Source organism: Canis lupus, chromosome 27 (assembly GCF_048164855.1).
Source record: "Canis lupus baileyi chromosome 27, mCanLup2.hap1, whole genome shotgun sequence".
Taxonomy (NCBI): Eukaryota; Metazoa; Chordata; class Mammalia; order Carnivora; family Canidae; genus Canis; species Canis lupus.
The window spans coordinates 10,552,148-10,574,036 of record NC_132864.1 but is presented as its reverse complement, the minus strand read 5'-3'; the positions used below and the strand labels follow the sequence as shown (position 1 = coordinate 10,574,036).

General features: G+C 43.3%; 1 long non-coding RNA gene across 4 annotated transcripts in view; it reads left to right on the top strand.

The window, feature by feature from the left end:
- The window catches only part of LOC140619165 (uncharacterized), a 165,443-nt gene extending 156,779 nt beyond the window's left edge, over positions 1 to 8,664 (top strand). For all 4 annotated transcript variants that reach the window (XR_012019095.1, XR_012019094.1, XR_012019096.1 and 1 more), the window contains exons 2-3: positions 2,904 to 3,054; positions 4,247 to 8,664. This is a non-coding gene — a long non-coding RNA (uncharacterized lncRNA). The remainder of the gene's footprint in view (positions 1 to 2,903; positions 3,055 to 4,246) is intronic.
- The last annotated feature ends 13,225 nt before the right edge of the window (positions 8,665 to 21,889 follow it).

Genomic DNA, 21,889 nt, shown 5'->3' with positions numbered 1-21,889 from the left:
CCTTCTCTGATTTTTCCTTTCTAAACCACGCCTCAGTTCCCTCATGTGTAAAATGGTTATAATAATACCTACTTCGCAGCTTGTTGAGAAGCCCAGTGCTTAGCACAGGGTCTGGGATGTGGTATACTTTTAAAGAGTCTGTACCATTACTATTACTGTTCTCCAACTTTTCCATGCTCTCATTCTCCTTACTCTGTTAGGTTTCTCTGCTTTGGGGTCCCTTGGTACAAATTAAGCCCGGGAAACTAACGGGTGGAATTCCAAGGATAAAGAATCTGATTGGCCTGGCCGAGGTCAGATGTTTACTCCTGGACCACGCATCTGTGACTGGGACATGGGGTCATCATGTGAGAAGGGTGCGGAGGCTCCTTTCAGGGAGTAGCAGGGGCTGACTTTCTAAACCACAGGCCGGCCAGTGAGGAGTGCTGTGGTCAGGAGCTGCAATGTTTTTCACACCGCGAGGATGGAGAATAGTGCATGCTGACTACAGAATAAACAGGGTTCATTAGCACAATGTAGATTTAATCCTTTGAACAATTCTAATTTTATTTTCCTGTTGAATGCTTATCAACAAATTCTATGCAATACAGACATCAGCCTCTAAAACTACATTTTTTTTTCCCCAAGTTCTGGACATTGGGGCTTCGAGAGAACAAAAACACGCGTTTGGCCAAACCCTCCCTAAGGCTCATGACTGCCATTTTTAATTTGTTCTGGGATTAAAAGACATTTCAATAGTTTATTTAGGTACTTATCCCAAGATAACACTCTATTTGGTTCATGGTAAGCCGAGGAAAGCAGAAAGAGCAGGGAACTTCCAACATTGACCTCAGCCTATGCTTGTGTCCACCACAATGCTTGTACCCTTAAGTCTATGCTCAGGTAATGCTTGAAAGACCTGGTATCTCATAGGACTGGAGGGCCATCGGACCCTTGGTCTGAAGACAGTGTGGAGGTATATGTATATACGTGTCCCCCTGAGCTACGGAGCAAGTTAGTGGTGAGGCCAAGATTTATACCCAGCCTTCCAAACCCAGAATCCAAGATCTTAATCATGAACCTGTCTTAAGGCTGACTAGCATCACATAGAAGAAGTTCAAAATGCCATCACTTCCCTTTCCAGCCCAAGTACACATTATGGGAGAGTAGAACCAGTGGTGTTCTGGGTTGTAAAGGATCCCAGTCTTAGAAAATGACATTAACAGTTACACGTGCGGCCTTTCAATTTTTTTTCAACCATTTAAGATATTCCTTTGGTTCCTAAAATGTGGTAGGAGATTAGGACCTGGCTAACCTGAAAGAGAACAGTTGGACTAGAAATTGTATCTGCAGGGGCTTTTGGGTTGACCTTTTGGGAAAGGGTCAATTATGAAGATATTACAACAACCTTTCCTGGTGCCTATAGGGAACAAACATTCTGAGTTCACATACCCTGCATTCCTGGGAGGAATGTATTTGAGACTCATACATATTTATATCAAGTAACAGAGTAAATGTCAGCTTCTTTTTTCTCCTGTTAACTTAACATGCAGAAAAGTAAATGACCCATAAAGAAAAAGAAATAATTTCCTCTACCATGAAAGCCTTTAAATATGCAAACATTTTGATACCTAATAGAGCAGGTCATAAAATGAGTTTGATGCATTTTCTTGACAGAGGTTTTATAAGGGTTTTGGTTGATGGACAGCATTCAATATTTTATTCTATTGCATCTGGAAACTAGTTTATTGGGTGATTCATATTGCATAACATTGACGTCTCCATAAATGCTTGATCTGTGTTGGGGTAAAGAGTGAACACCAATAGTGTTCAACCCATACTAACTGTAATTGGGGAGGTTATTATTTTAAAGGTGCCTGGACATTTTAGGGGTTGAAGTTTTATTTCAAAATTGAGGATGGGGCACCTGTGTGGGTCAGTCAGTTAAGGGTCCGACTCTTGATCTCAGCTCAGGTCTTGATCTCATGAGTTTGAGCTGAGGATTGGGCTCAATACTGGGCATGGAGCCTACTTCAACAAAACAAAACAAAACAAAACAACACAAAACAACAAAATGAAAATTGAGGGCATAGTGCTTTTCTATGGGGATTTATCTATTTTTCAGGTTTTCCTTGTTTTAAAATAATTTCTATATCTTGATATATTTTGGTTGTATCCCTATGTTTTGAGCTTGACTTTTTCTTTTGGATATTTCCTTCACCCTGCGTAGCCTCTAATTTCTTTAAGTTGCCTTCTCTTATTTGCTGGTGTCTATCTTTTGCCTGGAAGATTTCCTTCTGTATGATTCCAGTTCACTCCTCCCAGGATGAAGGGACAGTGATACAGAGTGCACTGTGGAGACTGTTCATGGCGACCTGGGCTGGAGTGATCTGGCTGGGCTATTTCACTGAAGAACCCTCATGTCAGTACCTTTGTGCCTTTCCCCCTTGGCTTGTCAAATTCCTCAGAGGTGGAGCCCATGAGCACCTGCCAGGAAGACCTGGTCTGGTTCCCCTGACTCTGGAACCCAGCAGGGGAGGTGAGCCTGGTCTCATTAGGATCCGAAATGCCCCTGCTGGTGCTGAGTGTGAGTCTTGCCTTCAGGTGTACCTGAGCCTCTTCTGTTTCGATGTCTGCAGGAGGAAATCACAGGTCCTGCCCACGTAATGGGTACGGCACATTCCAGTTGCAGGGGCTAAACAGTTCCCAACTTCTAGTGCAGAGCTTTGTCATGGACTCTGCCTTTGCAGCTGCTCCTAGAGGCACCTGGTGCTGTGGATTCCTGAACCTTGTGGGGGCTTCTTTGGAATAAACTGGGTTGCTGCTCAGCTTTTCCCTGTTGGAGCCTGATTTAGCTTACCTTTCAAAATTTTTGTTTCTGTGCCTCCTCTCTCCCTTTGTCCGTGGTGATTTATGTCTTAAAGGTAAAATCGATTCACAGTGATTGCAGCAGCCATTTGGAAGGAAATGAAAGGAACCCTCTGCGTCAACCTTCCACCTTTTTCACTGTTGGCCGATTCCGTAAAGATTCCGTCTGAACGAAGGAACTTGGCATCAAGAGCATTTAATAGCAGGGTAAATTTCAAACTTCTCATATGAATGAATTCAGTCCAAAGTCTTTTTCAGCCCCTTACAAGAGTTGTCCATTTCGATTATTTCATGATGTCCCATTCTCAACTTTCAGTGCCTTTCAATCGGGAAAACCAAAAGACATAAATACCATTTGTTCTTTGTTTAATGTTTTCAAGTTGATCAGAGATGAATGCAAGCCAGGGTTTCTAAGAAAAAAGAAGAAAAAAGAGCAAGCATTAAAGCAAAGATTTTATATATATATACATATTATACATACTTATACATATGATATATATGTATGCATATATAATTTTTCCCTGACTTACTAGATAGAGTTGCCTTGTGACCATCACTCTGGAAAAAATAAATCTAATGTCAATCAGGGAGCACACAGCCTGGCTCCTGCAGTGGAGTGGCACTTGGGCAAAGGATCCCTTGTAACATGCATTTCCCTCTAAATGATACTGTCATTGGATGGATTTTTTGTGTCAAATAATGATAATTCATCTTGAGGTCTAAGCATATCATACCACATGTTGATTAATTATTCAGGGAAAGTTAAGAAACATTTTCATTTTCCTAAACAGAATCAACCAAACAGAAGGAGCCTTGGCGGGCAAACCCATGGATCCTGTCACCTCCACAATTCAGATGATTCCTTTGCCTTCCTCTTAGTAACTGTTTTAAGTGCATACTCAGTCCTCACCTCATGGTAGATGATGTGTCTGCAAAATGGTGGATTTTTTATGTGTTTTACAATAAATGAGTTAGAAAGTTATTGGAAAACAGACATTAGAAGGAAGATTTCCTCCTCCTTCTTCCTCCCCTTCCCCCTCCTTCTCTCCTCTCTCCCTCCATCCTCAATTCCTTCCTCCCTCCTTCTGACCCTCCCTGCCCACTTTGTTCCAGAGTTCAGTCTATGAGAAAGAGAAGAAGAAAAGAATAAGAGACATTGCACTTGACCTATGGCTAACCCCCACCCGCCCCCCCCACCCCGCCATGAATGACAAGCCAGCGTCCTTAATTTTACATCCACTATTTGTGCTTTCTGAAGTCTCCTATTGTTTTACTCCATCGACTTTATCCTTTTTCTAAAGCTATGACCTCACTTTTATTTTCCCAAAGTTGTCCTTTATACTTTCTTAGAAACTCAATTTTTATCTTAATTCTACAGTGATTGCTATCTTGTTTCCAGAAAAAAAAGAAAGGAAAAGAAAGAAACACAGGCAAAAAGCAACGACTCTGCTGACGAAATCCCATGTGGAGATTAGTTGCTGCAGCTCTGGAGGACTTGGGGACAGTGTGCAGGCAGCGACCCACACCACGGCTGTGCATGGTCGGTGCACAAACATCTGGGTATTTGCAAGTATCCTCATCCTGGGGTGGCACATTGGGAGCAACCATCTGGATGTGTGGCTACATTTCTCATTTCTTAGATGGGTTTTTAAGACTGTTGTACGGGAACTTTCAGCAATGGGGCATGAACAGTAAATTCAACGGTGTTTTTCACACTGCACAGTGCCAGACGAGGACCTTCACGGTGGGATGTGCATCAACATCTAAGTGGTATAATTACATGTAGCTAGCACAAGCGCATACAAATTACTGTCATGTGCTTAAAGTATTAATTCAGAGAATGTAAGCCTTTGAAATACACCTTAGTTTCTATAATCTTATATTGACATTGCACCATTAAATAAAAAATTGGCCTGTTGGGTAAAATAATTGTATGATTTCGGCCTCCATCAAACTTTGGTGAGCCTGATTTCATAAGAAAGCCACTGCTGATGGGACGGAATGTTAGAGGAGGAGGGAGTTCAGTGCCAGGGAATGGGGTGAAGTTGGTCATGTTCAGTGCCTGCTCATGGAAATGTCTTCTTGCATCTGGGGCCACACAGCCATGTAGCAGAGTCCACCGGCAGAAGCCGGGAGTCCCCACAGCCTCATTTTCTCTGGGGCAGAACCTTCCTCTTCTATCAGGGAGTGAGGAAAGACAGCCTCCCCCTCTACCAGGTAGACAGGATGATGGCAGAGGAAGGTGCCTCCCTGTCAGTAAGGTGAGTGAGCAGCAGCCCAGAGCACAGCCCTCCAGCCGGTGGGCAAGCACAGGGCCACGGCTTCTGCTGACAATGCTACAGCCCTGATCTTAGGGACACGGCGTGCTGAGGCCCAGTGGAGACACAGCGGCACAGGGCTGGTGCTGGAGACACTTGCCGGGCACCTGCCCGCCGCCCCAGCTCGCAGCTCACAGTAACCGGTGACCTTGGAAATCAGGGCTCATCCCAGCCTCACATTTATTCCAGCAAATGCTACAACTCCTTTCAAGAACTAATACATTTTAATTAGAGGGAGGGCTGAGCCTCTTGTTTTGGTGCCATTTTTAAAGACATAAAATACTGACCACAGTAGCTTCCACAGATGGCTGAAAAATGGACTGTGGAGTGGTGATAGCACTTTTATGTGTTTTAAAATTGTATTATTTCCCAAATCTAAAGAATTAATTGGCTAGAGCGTCCCATGGCTTCCTAATAGGAAACAGTGTTAGATGTAGTTATTGAAAAATGAAAGCATTTTCTCCTGAAATTCTCTAGATCTCAACTCTTGAATAACTGTGTTTCTTTAAACAAAATGTTAGTAGTCGATATTCTGTTTTCTAAAGTGGAATATTAGTTTCAGGGTCAACTGTTTCTGTAATGCTCGTTACCTTCTCTGAGGCTTAAATAAATGTTTGCCTTGGATAGTCAAGTACTTGAGAGATGTTCCCACTTCTCTTTAAGGACGCGAAGTGTCCCTTCCCAGAGCAGCATGTTGGGTCCCCACAGCATGGCACCTGCACAGTGTCCCTGCCCATCACCAGATGGCAATGCATTGGAAAGGAGGGGTGGAAGCCAGTGTATCCCATTTATACTCAAGATAGCCACAAAAAAGGGGCATCTGGGTGACTCAGTGGTTGAGCATCTGCCTTTGGCTCAGGTCGTGATCTTGGAGTCCCGGGATCGAGTCCCACATCGGGCTCCCAGCATGGAGCCTGCTTCTCCCTCTGCCTGTGTCTCTGCCTCTCTCTCTGTCTCTCATGAATAAATAAAGTAAATCTTTTTAAAAAAGATAGCTACAAAAAACTGAGGAACTTATATATTTCCCAGAGCTTCCAGTTAACCTGCTGGTGGGTACAAAATAAATATATAGATTTTTTGTTATTTCTTATACTTACATTGCCACCAACCACCACAGAACAGGAGCTAATATTTTCTGCTGAATTAAGCACCGTGAATTCTCCCTGTAGCTTTCCGCAGCTCCATCACACATTTTACTTACTTCTCTAAGCTCCATCCTCCACCCACCATGGGGTGTTTTTAATTCTTTTCCCGTATAAAATGTGCTATCAGCAATTCTACGGCTCTGGAAAACAGTGCCCAGGAATTAGCAGGATCGAAATCTGTAATTAGAGAAAAACACATATATACTCACTTTGTACTCTGACCAACTGTTTCCCTTGACAGACGCAAGCACCCTGTCACATTTTAAGTCAATGTCAATTATGAATAATGGATTATTTGCAAGAAAACAACACAAAAGTAGATTCTGGACTTCTATCTAGGTTAGAGTGAGTTCATAACAGATTTTTTTTTTTTAAGTATCTTCCTTTGTTAGTGCTGTTGGTGGCAAATGATTTATTGGACTAAGTAATGCAAAAGGTAATGAGATTACTTGTTTTTGAAATATGAGTATCCGTTCGGTCTGAGAACTCCCAGTCCACACTCCTTTATGAATAATCTCATGCAGTGTTGTGGACGGTGTGTTCTTGCACTCATTCCAGGGAGCACCACAGCCGCCCAATCCCAGGAGCCCCAGAGGATGCCACAGTGAGGACAGTGGTTATACTGAGGGAAAGAAAGAGAGACTAAAATTGGAAGAAAGCACTCAAGAGGCTTCAACAAGGTTCCTAGTGTTTTAACTAAATTCTACCATGTGAAGCTGGGCATTGGTTGCATTATTCCTTGTTCTGTCCCAGTGTTCTATGGGGGTTCTTTCTGGGTAGAGCAGCGGTCCCACTTGCCAAAGGGAGGTGCTGCCGCCCATGCACAAGCACATCACCAGGATGTGACAGCAGTGGAGATGAAGTGCTCTGAGCTTTGGGTGGAAGAGGAGTTGCTTTGGGGAGAGTTTTATGTGAGCTGCAGGCAGTAGGGCCGGCTCCTCTCAGCTCTTCTCAAGTCTGCTTCATGTAGGCATGACTCAGGTGAATTTGGGGTGGAGGGCGAGGGATGATGGAAATGTTGCTGGATCCTGATCTAGAGAGGAACAAAAGTAAGAAGATAGCCCTGGGGCTCAGATACGTGAGACAGTGGAGACTCCGGCTTCTAGAACTTGATGGTAGAAGAAACCATGCAGGCACAAACTCACTAGGATTTTGCAAACACCTCAGGAGGGTTAGGGTTAGGGTTAGGGTTAGTCATCCCAGAGAAGAATTTTCATGGCAGAGGATGGCATGACCGCAGGCACCAGGTGAGCTGCTCATCTGCTAGGGTTTAAGTGTAATGACATTGATCCATGAGACTGTGAGTCTCATGTGGGTAAGGTGGGTAGGGTGATGCCTGTGTTTCTACTGTTAGATCTCCAGCTCCCAGCATGTTCTCTGGTTGGAGGCACATAGGAAGGAGTGAAGTTCCAGGACCATCCAGGGGGACTAGAACCACAAAAGGCCTGTCAAGTGGAAAATAGAGCTTGGGGTCAGAATCAGCCACTTGCTGAAAACCAGACCTGGCGAAGAGAGCAAAGCGGGACATACCTCGACTCTTTCTCCCCTCTCTCAGTCTATCCTCTGTCCATCAGTGCCTCCCAGGGGCTAACCCAAGTCTTTATTGAGATGTGATACACACATCATGAAATCCACCTCTTTAAAATATACAACTCTGAGAGGCAATCCAAGAAACAGACTCTTATTTCTGGAGAATGCACTGATGGTCACCAGAGGCGAGAAGGGGTGGAGGGAGGGGGGCAGTGGGTGATGGAGATGAAGGAGGGCATCTGTCGTGATGAGCACTGGGTGATGTGTGGAAGTACTGAGTCACTATATTGTACACCTGACACTGGTATAGCACTGTATGTTAACTACACTGGAATTAAAATCTTATTAAAAATAAAATACACAACTCAATTCAATGGCTCTTAGTATATTCACAGAGTTGGGCAACCATCACCAAAACCTAATTTTAAAACTCTTTCATCGGTCTGGAAAGAGACTGTGTACCCATTTGTGGTCCTCTCCACCCGCCCCTGCCCCAAACCCTGGGCAACCACCCATCTACCATTTCTATGGATTTTGACCTTTCGAGATGTCTCATAAAGTGGGAATACGAGATAATGTTGTCTTTTGTGCCTGGCTCATTCCATGTGGTGTGTCTTCATGGTATATCCTTCTAATGGCTGAGTAATATTCTATGGCATGAATACACCACATTTTGCTTACCCATTCATCAGTTCATGAACATTTGGTTTGTGTCTAGTCAAATACAAGTTTAAGTTTCTAATTCTCTGCAATCCATGTTAACAATATGGCAGGAAATGGAATGTGATAGATACAGCATCTTCAATAAAAGATCTAAAAACACATATTGATATCGTGCAAATGTTAATGTGGGAGGCAGTTTTAAATGTTTCTGGGACATATTTTTTGCATTTCCAAGTAGATTACATTTTATATATGGGAGTAACTTATATGGGAGTAACTTATAATTAGTTATGGGGGTGAAACTTATCTGAAACATGTCTTTAGTATAAGCTGAATATCTCAAATCTGGAACCAATAGATTAAAAACTCCTGTAAGAAATGGGTGATTTAACCCATTAAAAATTCCTAATTAAAGGAAAATAATTCCCGAGTCTTTGCCTTAATGACTTTTTTGGCTTGAGAATAGAATCCCCTTCAGGGCCACAAGAATAGAGCTTTTCTAAAAATGGTATTACAAACTATTTGAATTATCCAGAATTTGGGTTTGAGACTGTTTATATTGATCTTTTATATTTCAGGCTACCAGTAGGTATCTCAGTACCTCCCTTAGTACCAGAGTAAGTACACGAACTCGATGTTGAGATCCTTTCCAGTGCTGACGGTAGTTAGCTGAGCAATTCTTTTTTCCCCCATAAGAGCCAAGGGACAATGCCTAAGTGTTCAGTGTGCTAACTCTTTCCCTGAAAATAAATAGTGCTTTTGGTATTCACTGCTATGTTCATGCTGTTTTTTTGGCCCTGTAGCCAGATATTCATTGCCAGGCAAGAAATGGTCGGGGAATTCCTTTTATGAAGGACTCGCGGATCTAGATACCTATTAACTCACCAAGCAAGGTCACTGAGCATCATTCTACGTGAGCCTCTTCACCTCCTCTAAATATTTCCATACATGTGGGATTATAAGGGAGAGCTCCCGTCACTCCAAATAATCAAATCCTATTAGAAATCCCGGGTACCCCATTATCTTTTCAAATTCTCAGAATGCCGATGCTAAAGAACAAATCTCAATAGCTCTCGAAATAGCTCCAGAGACTTGTTTTCAGCCAACCTGTGGACTTTTTCATTACTCATCCTGCTGAACACATGAGCACCTCACAGCCTGGGAACATGGCAAGCATAGCCATTCTAGAAATCTCTTCTGCTCATCCTTTTTAAAAAAGGTGAGCGACACCATTCCTAGATATCCTAGTCAAGAGCACCATGCTGCCAGGACAGCGGAGAACCTGAAGTACTTGCCCCCAGTTGTGTGTCACTGTATTCCCCAGCTTCCAATCACTTCCACACACTATCAACCTGCCGACCGCTGGGCGCTTTTCATCAGCTCCAAAGCAGTGCAGTTTAGGGAACTAGCTAAGTACTATTCAGCCCAATTATGGAGAAGGACGATGCACAGCAGAACAGAAGGAGCGTTCCGAGCCTGGGCTCCCATGCCAACTTTACCATCAACTCTGCTTTCTTAAATGACCAGAAAATGTGGGAGAGAAAAATGTGGCTTCTGCAAATAAGTCCACGCTCTTTTATGATTCACAGCATGTTTTATTTTTTTATTAATGCACAATTTTGTTTTCCATATTATTAGTAGTTGCTCCCTAAATTCAGATAAATTTTTTTTTTAAATAAGAGATAATATCTCGAGTAAGATAACACTGCTTAAACAGGCATGAAATGATGCTTGTTCACAAAAGTATCGGTAACTAGGTAACTGCTCACCTGTCAGCCACATGTGATGCGGCCCTATTTATGTGTATTGTCCTAGCTTATTATTTATAGCATCCCTTTTCCTCTCCCAGAAATGTCCCAGTGCAGGCAATAAATTATTTCCCCATCCTAATTATAAGCTTCTTTCAGGGCCTTTGCTTTCTTGGTATTTTCATATATCATTTGATTTAAGATGCTTTTTCAGAATCCTGTCGGCCGAGGAGAGGGAGAGGTGGATGCCCTGACCCTGTGCATGTGACTCTGCATGGAAGGGGGGATGGAAGGAAGCAAGGGGGAGGCTGGCAGGCTGGCTGCACACGTGGGATGAAGTGCTGGCTGCCTCAGGCCGGCCACATACCAGAGTCTTTGCCTGGAAATATGTGACATACGGTTATAGATAAGGAGCAACATTCACCACGAGAAATTTCTTTCTTTTTAATAAAAGAAACAGCAACAAAAATGAGTAATTTTGTTCTTTAAAGTTTTTTTTTTTTAAAGATTTTATTTATTTAGCTCCTACCTGCTTTGCCCTGGAAGAAACCCCCTGCTCTTCACCTGAGAGCAAGTCCTTCAGAGACCTCAGAGGAAGCTGAGTGTCACGCTCTGCTGGCTGTGTCTGCTCTGAGGGTCAGAAAGTGCCCCGCTGTGGCACCAGCACTGAGGTCACATCAGTCCCACTTCCCCACATGCCTCAGGACCATGGATCAGGGGTCCAGTCTTCTCTCCTGGCACCACCATGGCCTTTATAGCTCTTCTTCCTACACTCCGTACCTATTTATGTGTAGGTTTATTTGCTTAAGCTCTGCCTCTCCAGGATGTGAGGGCTGGGGTAACTTTGTCCTTTTTTTTTTTTTTTCCTTACTTTTCACTTTGGAGGGTTGGAGTCATCTATCATCAGATCATATAATGCTGAGCACCGAGTAGGAGTCCATTGAAGCAGGCAGCTAAAGTGGCCATACGTGTTACCTTCACTCACTCACACTCCTTTGCAAATGACTTTTCCAATGCTCCCCACAAAAGTGGGATCTGTTTCCTCACCTCATGGCCTTGGGGATTGCTCTGATCAATGGTAAATTAGTAAATATCGCTTACACAGAGGATTGAAAAGTCCTTGCCTTTGAACCTTATTCCCTCTTGCTCTGAAAGTCCTGTGACTGCCACCCCTGCATAAGCCTGAACTAGCCTGGGCAAGATGAACAGGTGGCTTATGGCCTCCACCACCTCTGTTGAAGGTGAACACCAGCTACTGGACCCTGGTGACTGCCCATGCACGGTAAGCCCATCTCAGCTGAGGGCAGAGCACACCTCTCATCCAGAGCATCATGAGTAAACAAATACAGTTGGGGCCCTTTATCCGTGGCCAACCGCAGCTGGGAAGCAGATGATCCTCCTGACTTACTATCCTAAGGTCAATAGTAGCATGATGCTACTTCCCAATGCCTGCATCATGCATCTCACTCCATCATCACATGGGTATTTTACGCCATCTCAAGAAGAAGAGGAGTGCAGTACTATGAGATATTTTGAGAGAGAGAGAGAGAGAGAGAGAGAGAGACCACGTTCCTGTAACTTTTATTACTATATGTTGTTATAATTGTTCCACTGTACTATTGTTGATCTCTTACTCCTCAGAATTTATAAATTAAACTTTTCACAGGTGTGTTGGCCTGGGTACAAACAGTGTATACAGGATATGGTACTATTCATACTTTCAGGTATCCATTGAGGTCTTAAGAACGTAAGGGTAAGGATGGATGACTGTAGTTCTATTTAAAGCTACTTGCAGATAGTTTATTACGCAGGAAAAACTAATTGGCATATCCAGTAAATTGCGGAAGGAATGAATGAGTCATGGTCTCAGAACTTGCAACAAACTAGACATCTGTGTATGTATATTTATTTTTATACATATAAAGCAACGTGGATGTTATACATATTTATGTCCCTCTGGTACACATTAAGGAAGTTCAATTCTTCCTATTAGTATTAGAGTTCTCCAGAGAAACACCCAAAAGGAGATACCCCCAACACACACACCGAGATTAATTGTGAAGAATTGGCTCTGTAGTTATGGAGGCTGGAAAGTCCCATGATCTGCAAGCTGGAGACCCAGGAGAGCCTATGGTGTCATTCAGTCTGAGTCCAAAAGTGTGAGAACCAGGGGAGCTTATGGTGTGAATCTCAGTCCAAGGGCAGGACACATGTCGGGGCTGGACCAGGCAGGCAGGCAGGGGAAGGGGATGATCTTTCTTTCCTGGGGCCCTTTATCTATTAGGCCCTCAACAGACTGGATGATGCCATCCACACAGGGGAGGGTCATCTGCTGAGCCAACCCATTCAAATGTTAATCTCACAGGTAAACACCCTTACAGATGCACCCAGAATAATGCTGATCTGGGTGCTCCCTGGCCCAGTCCATTCAGACACATAAAATTAACAATCACATTGTTAGAACACTCACTCACTTTGTCGATTGGTTTTCTACAGCTATTGCCTTACTAAAATTACTTGTCCAGATGATTTCCAGCTGGAATCTGAAGTATTGCCAGCTGGCTGAGCCTGAATTTAGAGGTGAGGAGACCGAGTCCAAGAAAGGACTGGGGACATGCCTGAGGTCATGGCGCTATCAGCAGTGGGCCAGTCTCAGACCCAGAGCCTGGCGGCGCAGTTAGGAGACTCCGAGCGTGGAGGACTGTGTGACCTCCCTGGGTTCTATGAGCAGAGCTCCCTACCCGGTGGGAGGCATCTGTGGTAGAGTAGGTGCTCTGTTGGAAGGCCTGAGGGCCCAGTCCTGCCGTCGGGGCCTTGGTGACAAGGGGTGGGTGGTGGGGATGGCAGTGGTGTGCATGCTCATGTTCTGCCTTGAAGCCCGTGGCAGATTCAGGTGCAGAACGTTGTGTTACTCAGGAGAGGGAAAATGAGTCCTTGATGTCCACGGGACCACAGGCAAAGCTACTCGTTCCATTTCTCTGTTTTCATAACAACGTCTACAAATGTCCACTGGCTGAAAAGTTGTAGATGCATCTGGGTCATTGGAAGAATCTCTGAGGACAGGAGAACAAATGTTTACTGAAACACTAGATTCTACATTTCTGACATGATCTTAGTGGTCTCAGTCATTGAGTCTGGGAGCTTCTTGCCTCTGGCTCCCTTTCCTTCTCTCTGGAAGCTTTAGATTTTGTCTCTAGTTTTTCAGGGGGAAAATTCTGATTACTTGTGTCCTAGAAGAAGAAAATCACACAAGCCTACAATATAAAATCATGATTGTCCTCAGTGCATAGCTTTTAGTAGGGCTCTACTACTGAAAGTTCATTAAAACCTTTTTGGTTTTGTTCATTAAAAGACAACAACAACAACAAGTTTTTTGCCCCTGCTCATTAGGCTTCCGGTAATATTTATATTTTGTAAATGTTATGAGATGGTCAGTCAAGTGCAGCCACAGGAAGAGACTCAGGAGAGGCTGAGCAAAAACAGAGTTCATGATGCTTACAGGTCCCGGGTACCCAGCATGTGATGTAGTGCCACATGCAGAGACACTAGTGTGGTGGTGGTGGGGGGGGGGGGCGGCGAGTGGCAGCAAGGGTTGAAGTGGGTGGAGGTGAGAGGGAGGGCTCAGGCCCTGACCTTTATGGGGGTTTCCTAGGGAAGGTCAAGGCAGAGCAGGGTATACAGGCTTGGATAATTTGGGTAATTTGGGTGGGTTTTGTGCTGCAGGAGCCCCCCTGGCTTGCCTGGCTTGGCCCCTGGGATAATTAAGGCAGAGGATAATGTCTCCTGGGGTTTGGGGCCAGAGAGGGAGGTGACTCTGGCTTGGTTAGTGTGTCTATCAAAGGCATGTTCCTGGCTGGGCATTTTGCTATCTCCAAGACTTGGCTAACTCCAGGAAGGGTAGTCTCTTGCCAGCCCAAAATGTTTCTGAAGATGCAAAATACCATAATATGCAGAAGATTTAAAGTATTTACACTATAGTTTATATTTCTCATTTTAGATTCTTATAATAAAGACAAAAGACAAAGAAAAGTTAAACTTTATAAATATCCATACATAATCAAATTTGCTTAAAACAATCATAATTAAGGCAGGGTGGATGCAAGGAAGGAACAAACACCGTATCCAAAAGGCTCACCATTCAACTGATAAAAGGCACAGTCAGCTTCTTGCCCAAGACCCTTGCCTCCTCCAAAGAAAGAGGAGAGGTTTAAATGTCTACAAGGCAAGGTGAGGGGAGTGGCTTTGTATTCTCAGTTGTTTCAGATTTCACTGATGCCCCGCGAAGCCAGCCAGCCTGGCCCACATGCCCGGCTAATCAGCAGGAGGCCGACCGCAGGGGCCATCTGTGGACGAATGAGGATGCATCCAGTCTTAAAATGACAGTGCGCGGTCCAGATTGAAAGCTGCTGGCCATTCCATGGGCTAATGGATTATCGATCTCAATGGAGGAGACACATTTAGAAGGTAGAGGTTGGGCTTATGGAGGGTTTGTAAGGCTGCGTCTGCGTGAAACAGCACCACACAGAGGTACAAGCTTGGTACTGCTTCGGCCGGGATGTGGCTGCGCTCAGACACAGAAGGTCTGAACAGGTCTGCACAGAGGCGAGTCTTGGGAATGTGTACACTCCATCAGAGAAACATTGTCTGACCTGTAGCTCTTCCATATTATATTTCAGTGGAAATTGCATGTTTCTGGATCTTGGATATGTTATTTAAAATTGAATTTACTTAGAAACATGAGGCATTGTTACTGGAAAAAAATACAGCTAAATATAATGCTCTATATTTAGTTTTGTGTTTGGAAAAAATTACCAAATATCCTCTGTTTTAGCCTATTGGTTGGTAGGATATTGGTGATTTTACATTTTATTTCTTTTCAAAGTAATCTGCATGTTCTGATTATTCTAAAGTGATTGCATTTCATGTAATTCAGTGTATTTACAAGAAAACCAGAACGATGGTTTTAAAAGGCAAACGTTATTAGTCTGAAAATGAGGCTGTGGGTTAGTCTTCTTTCAGGGACATATTCTATTATCTGCCTGCTTATTATTGTAATTCAGTCTGATGGAAAAATGATGCTCTCCACTGCTGTGATTATTTCATGTTAATTTATATTCATCCTTGCTCAGACTCATGACTTACAGAGACACATTTTTCCCCCTTAAAAGCACCGAATGCATGAATCATTGCTGAGTGCCTCCATGATTCAGGGTATGTTTGTGGCAGAAATGCATGAATGAGTGTGGTGGCCATTTACTTATGAACCTAGTTGGAGACTCAGCCATCAATCTGCCCACGATGAATTCATAAGGACTTGAGCAACATCCATGCAGAATGAATTACAGGGCCTGTCACTTTGCAGTGGGCATGCATGATACACAGATGTGTTTACCATGTTATTACCGCCAAGGTACAAACACCTTTAATTCTGTTGGTTATTATATAGCTGTTAAATTGCCAAATGTATACTTGTGGCTGTTTTGCCAGTCTGAAAGGAATGCTGGAAACTTCTTTAATTTCTGAAACATGACTTGTCGATACAAGATCAGATTTAAGAAGACACAGAATACTCAAAAGAGAAGACTGCAAAATAAGCATTTTTAACATTAACTGATTCTTTTTTTCCTTAACCACTTTGAAGGGTCTCAGATTTCTTAGCTGACCTTGAAAGAATTCTATCTTTGCACCTTGGAATCAAAATTTACCAAATCTATTCCTATCATTCGACTCTTCAAACACTACTTCTGCTTCTAATGAATCGATGTGCCTCTGGGATGTCATGGCTAATGGAGACAAAGAGCTATGTCCTTCTGGTTGGATAAAATGGAGAAGATCGACCTCTGGGGAAAATAGGGTACAGTTTCAAAAAAAATTTAAAAAGCAGTCCTTCCTAACTTCTTTCTCCTTGAGAGCAAGGTCAATTTTGAATTTAAGTGGTATTTATTTTCTTTTAATGATGCAATAAAAAAAATACAACAAAGCCAAAGAAATCAGAGTGGTGTTCCTGTATCTTCCCTTCCCCTACTAGTGCTGAAAAATCCTCAGATCTGTTAGCCTGCTGTGGCTGTCACTATTTACTGCCTCTTCAGCTGCTACCCTCTCCCTTCTTTTGGCTGCAGGGACCTGATCTGGTCTGGCCACCCCATCCCACTCGGGGAGATGAAATCTAGTCTGAGCCAGGCATGCCCACTTGGCGCTCCTTTGTGATTGGTCTAGACACGAGCAGGTGACCCACTCATGGCTAATGACACATGAGGAGGGCATGCCAGGTCCCTGGGAAATAACTTTCCTCTTTAATAAATAGAAAATCAGGGCCTCTGGCTGGCTCAGCAGGAGGAGCACAGAACTCTTGATCTCCTGGTGGTGAATTTGAGCCTTAGGTAGAGCATGCTTAGATAAGTAAACAAACTTAAAAAAAATAAATAGAAAATTTTTACACAAGGTAAAGATCTTTTTGCCATCCTCGTATTCCTCCCTGTTCTGTGTGCTGTTCTGGAGGACTTGACATGTGGGTTTGAGGCAGCCACGTTGGGGTCATGGGGGTCTAGCCCTTTGGAAAACAGGCCAGGAATATAGAGTGAGATAAGGGGGCAACTGCCCCAAGAGTGCCCACCATGGTAGGCAGAGTAATAGCGAAGAGGTGTCTGTCCTCATTCCCAGATCCTGAGAATATGGGACATCGTGTGCATGGAGAGCGAGAATAAATGGAAGACTATCCTGCATTGAGGGGGGGGTTGTCCAGCATCACCACAAGGTCCTTAAATGGGAAAATACAGGCAGAAGGGTCATTGTCACAGTGGTGCAACATGAGAAAGACTATTCTGGCCGTTGCTGGTTTTGGAGACTGAGGAAGGGCCCAAGAGCCAAGGTATCCAGGCAGCATCTAGAAGCCAGAAAATACAGAGAATTGGGTTTTCCCCTAAGTCCTGCAGAGAAGAATGCATCCTTGTAGACATCTGGCTGGAGCCCCATGAGGCCCATTTCAGATTTTTGACTTCCAGAACCATAAGATTTGTGTTGTTTTGAGCCACTAAATATAACTTATTATAACAGCAGCAGAAAACTAATATACCCAATTAGAGATGTTCATTTTTGAAAGCAAATGGCTATATGAAGCTTCTGTCAGCTCAGTTTTCTGTTCTTTCTCTCTGAGCTCACATGAATGGCGTGTGTGAGCGTGCCTTAGCCTCTGCTCCTGTTTGGAGCATTAGGAACAAAGGCAGTGATGAGCTCCTGGAACGTGTGCTTTTGCTTTCCATTGACGTGCATCTTGCACTCATGCCGCATTCCCATGTTCCTGTGGAAGTGTTTAGCTTGATCTCTGGACTGTCTCAGAGCAAACTGAGGGCACTGTCTCAGCTCCAGCTGTGAGCTTGGCTCTGCTCCATCAGGGACCTGACTGTGGAGGCTGCAGTGGCCACTCACAGGGCAGGCCTACCAGGGGAGGGGCGCTGGGAGTGCTCCCTGTGCAGTAGACTCAGAATGATCCTACTAAATGTCTTTTGGGTTCTCATGGAAAAAATTGTCAAGGCAGAGGGATGCCTGGGTGGCTCAGTGGTTGAGTGTCTGCCTTTGGCTCAGGTTGTGATCCCGGGATCCTGGGATCGAGTCCTGCATTGGGTTCCCCCCAGGGAGCAGGCTTCTCTCTCTGACTGTGTCTCTGCCTCTCTCCCTGTGTCTCTCATGAATAAATAAATTAAATCTTTTAAAAGAATTGTCAAGGAGAATTGTCAAGAAACAGCTGAATATTTGAAACTAGGGACATGCTCGTTTCTTTGACTTTTCCTTTCCTTGTATTTGTTTGGATTTGGTTCTCTGAGGAAAAGCCTATGAAGACATCATGGCCATCATGGAGCTGCAGCAGTGAGGGAGGAGTTCAGAGTGAAGTGATGGGGGAAAGGATGGAACCCTGTAGCCTGACAGCCAGGATTCTCAATGACAGAAAGCTGGGTGGATGGATGGGACTGTGTCTCCCTTGAACCCCTGTCAGAGATGGACAGAGTCCAGGTTGTACTTGGCAGTCAGTGAGGACAGTGAAGAGATGAGAGAGGCGATGTTAGACCAGGTATAAAGGTCTCTGAATTTAAAGTCAGGAGAATGAGCTCAGTGACAAATACTCTGACATGAGCTGAGGTCCACGGTTGAGGCTTTACAACATTGGAAAACTGTGTGGCACCGTTGGCTATTTAACTATGTGGCCATTAACTAGTTAGCCATGGGGCACTAGCTAATAACTGTTAGCTAATTAACTGTGTGGCACTATTAACTAGATAACTGTGTGGCCCCATCAGTTAATACTAAAAAGCTACCTGCAATTATTACCCAGAAGTTGTAATTCCTCATTATCTACTCAAGGGAATGAGTGCACATGTCCATCAAAACAGGAGTACAAGGCACCTAGCTGGCTCAGTCAGTAGAATGTATGACTCTTGATCTCAGGGTTGTGAGTTCGAGCCCCACGCTGGGTATAGAGATTACTTAAAATAAAATCTTATCAAAAAAAGGTGTACAAGTGGCTGATAGCCACTTTGTTCATAATATCTAAAATCCAAAAATAATCTAAATGATTATTAATAACTGAATGGATAAAAATATTGTGGCCTATTTATACAATAGAATATTGTGCTACAATTAAAAAAGGAAAAAGAAAGAATGATTGCTACACACACACAACTTGAAACTCATAGAAATAGTGTTGAACAAAAGAAGCCAGTCTGAAGACCTGAATCCAGAATCTGTGTTATTCTATTTATAAGAGGTTTAAAAACAGATACAATTGAACCATGGCAGGAAACATACCTACCTTGGTGGAAAGTATTAAGAGTTTAAAAGGGCAAGAAGGAGTCTTATGGGTGTGTGTGTGTGTGTGCACACGCGTGCGCTTTGGTCAAAACTTTCACTGATAAATTTTAACCATTAACTATTTAGAATATTAGCTTTTGGTAAGGATATTGTCATTTATAAATATTATCATTTACCGCAGATCTAATTTATATCCCCAAGCCTCCCAATGAGTTAAATCAGACACAATATCAATTCTGATCATATTAACTCATTACGTGCATTTCTACAATTTTTAATTTTACTTATTTTTTACTTAACTGTTTATTATTAAGAAAAGTACATCCATATTTTCTGTTTTTTCCCCATTAACGCAAGGATTAGGGAGATAATTCAGCTTTGCTGTTATTAATGATCAATTCCTTCTGCTGTGATGCACCAAAGCAAGCCCATTCCCTCTGGAGGTGAATTCAAGGTGGGCTTGTGGCCTGTAATGCATTTCAGAGTTAGAAAAGAAGCCAGCTCTTCATCATTCCGTGAACAAATGTTTTTGATAAGTGTTTCACATTGTAATCTACAATTTATATCAAGTTCTCACTGAGCTCCTCAATGCAAGTATTTTCTATGGGAAGAGAGTTGCTGAGGGCAATAAACTTGCCATGAGCAGGTATTTTGAGTAGGAATTTCTTTCTTCCTTTCTTTCTTTCCTGGCTTCCTTCCTTAGTTCTTTCTCTTTCTTTTTTTAAAAGATTTATTTGTTTGTTTGTTTGTTTATTTATTTATTTATGAGACAGAGAGAGAGCACAAGCAGGGGGAGCAGGGGAAGCAGACTCCCCACTAAGCAAGGAGCCTGCCATGGAGCTCGATCTCAGGATCCTGGGTTCATGACCTGAGCTGAAGGCAGATACTTAACGAACTGAGCCACCCAGGTGCCCCGAGGTAAGACTTTCTAATGGCTGGTGGGACTCTGAGAAATCATCACCACTGTAGGTATGCCAATGAAATTGTGAGTGAATCACAGTATTAATTTAGCAAGCCCAGGTAGGATAGTCACAAACACAAGACTATAGATGAGAAGGTCTTAGGCAAGCTCTTAACCTCTCTATACTTCAGTTTTCTTACACATAAACTTTGGGAATAATATCTACCTGTTTGTACTATTGTGAGTATTAAACATTTTTAATATATTTTAAGTGCTTAGAACAGTTCCTGGCACAGCCCTTGTGCTGGGGAAACTCATTACACAGCAATAGCATGGTGATAGGATTATTAGCTATCTGTGTTATGACTGTGGTGTTGGGGGTAGTAGCAGACGAAGCTGTAAGGATGGCTCCAGTGCCCCCCACCCTTGTATATCCCCCCCCTTTGAAGCATGGATAAAATTTGAAGGGATATTGATGTGGGAAATAAAGGCAGAAGAGAAATTATTAAATTTCCTTACTATCTCCAGCCCACTGAATAGTCCTTGAAACAGGCAGAGTGAGTGACCTTCTTCTAGGGACTCAGCTGCCTTGATGTTCATACTTTGCTAAAGGCAATGGGTAATCTTAGCCCGACCCCCAGGACCCTGCGAGTCTACTTTAACATATAAAAAGTCCTTTGGAGGAGGACTTTCTATATATATACAATGGAATATTACTCAGCTATTAGAAACAACAAATACCCACCATTTGCTTCAATGTGGATAGAACTGGAGGGTATTATGCTGAGTGAAGTAAGTCAATTGGAGAAGGACAAACATATGGTCTCATTCATTTGGGGAATATAAAAAATAGTGAAAGGGATTATAGGGGAAAGGAGAGAAAATGAGTGGTAACTATCAGTGAGGGTGACAGGACAAGAGAGACTCCTAACTCTGGGAAATGAACAAGGGGTAGTGGAAGGCGAGGTGGGCGGGGGTGGGGGTGACTGGGTGACAGGCACTGAGTGGGGCACTTGATGGGATGAGCATTGGGTGTTATGCTATATGTTGGCAAATTGAACTCCAATAAAAAAATATAAAAAAAAACTGAAGGAGCTAAAAAAGAAAAAAAAAAGAACAATGAACAAACCACAAAGCAACAAAAGGAAGGAAATAATAAAGATTAAAGCAGAACTATGTGATACAGAAACTTAAAAAAATCATAAAACAGGTCAATGAAAATAAATAAATGAATAAAAAGTCTTTTGGAAGCTTCCTTTGTCTCTACCTGCCAAGATACATGTTGGCAATCATCCCCCAAGCATAAGACCCACTGATACGTATCTGAAGGGTCTCATGACTCAGGTTTTATTAGACAGTAATAAATGGCCCCTTCCCAACAATAGCTAGCCCCTGTAGGGTCCTGGAAACCTTGCTTCCAAGATTCCTTAAAGACTTACACTCTCCCTAACCCCCGCCCAACTTGAGAATATATCAGGAGTCACTCCTCATGACCCCAGGGCAGCTCTTTCTGCCCACAGGTCCTGTCCTGTGCTGTAATAAAATCACCTCTTTGCACCAAAGATATCTCAAGAATTCTTTCTTGGTCATTGGCTTTGAACCCTAACCTCTTTCGTACATCATTATCATTCCTGTAGCTTTTGCATCTTGTATGGAAAAATGGGGATTACTCTTGTGGTCTAATCTAATCATACGGACCTTTTAAAAGTAGGTTTTCTCTGCTCATGGACAAGAGGCAAAGGCAGCAGAAGAGGAAGTCAGAGAGTGCAAGCACAAAGGGGACTGGACACATTGTGCTGGCCTGACAGTGGAGAGGGCCCCTGGCTGGCAGCTTACTGGGAAACAGGGACCACAGTCCTACCACCACAGGATATGATTTGGACCAAGAAGCAAAGGTGATGAGAAGCAGATCCTAACACAGAGCCTGGAGAAGAG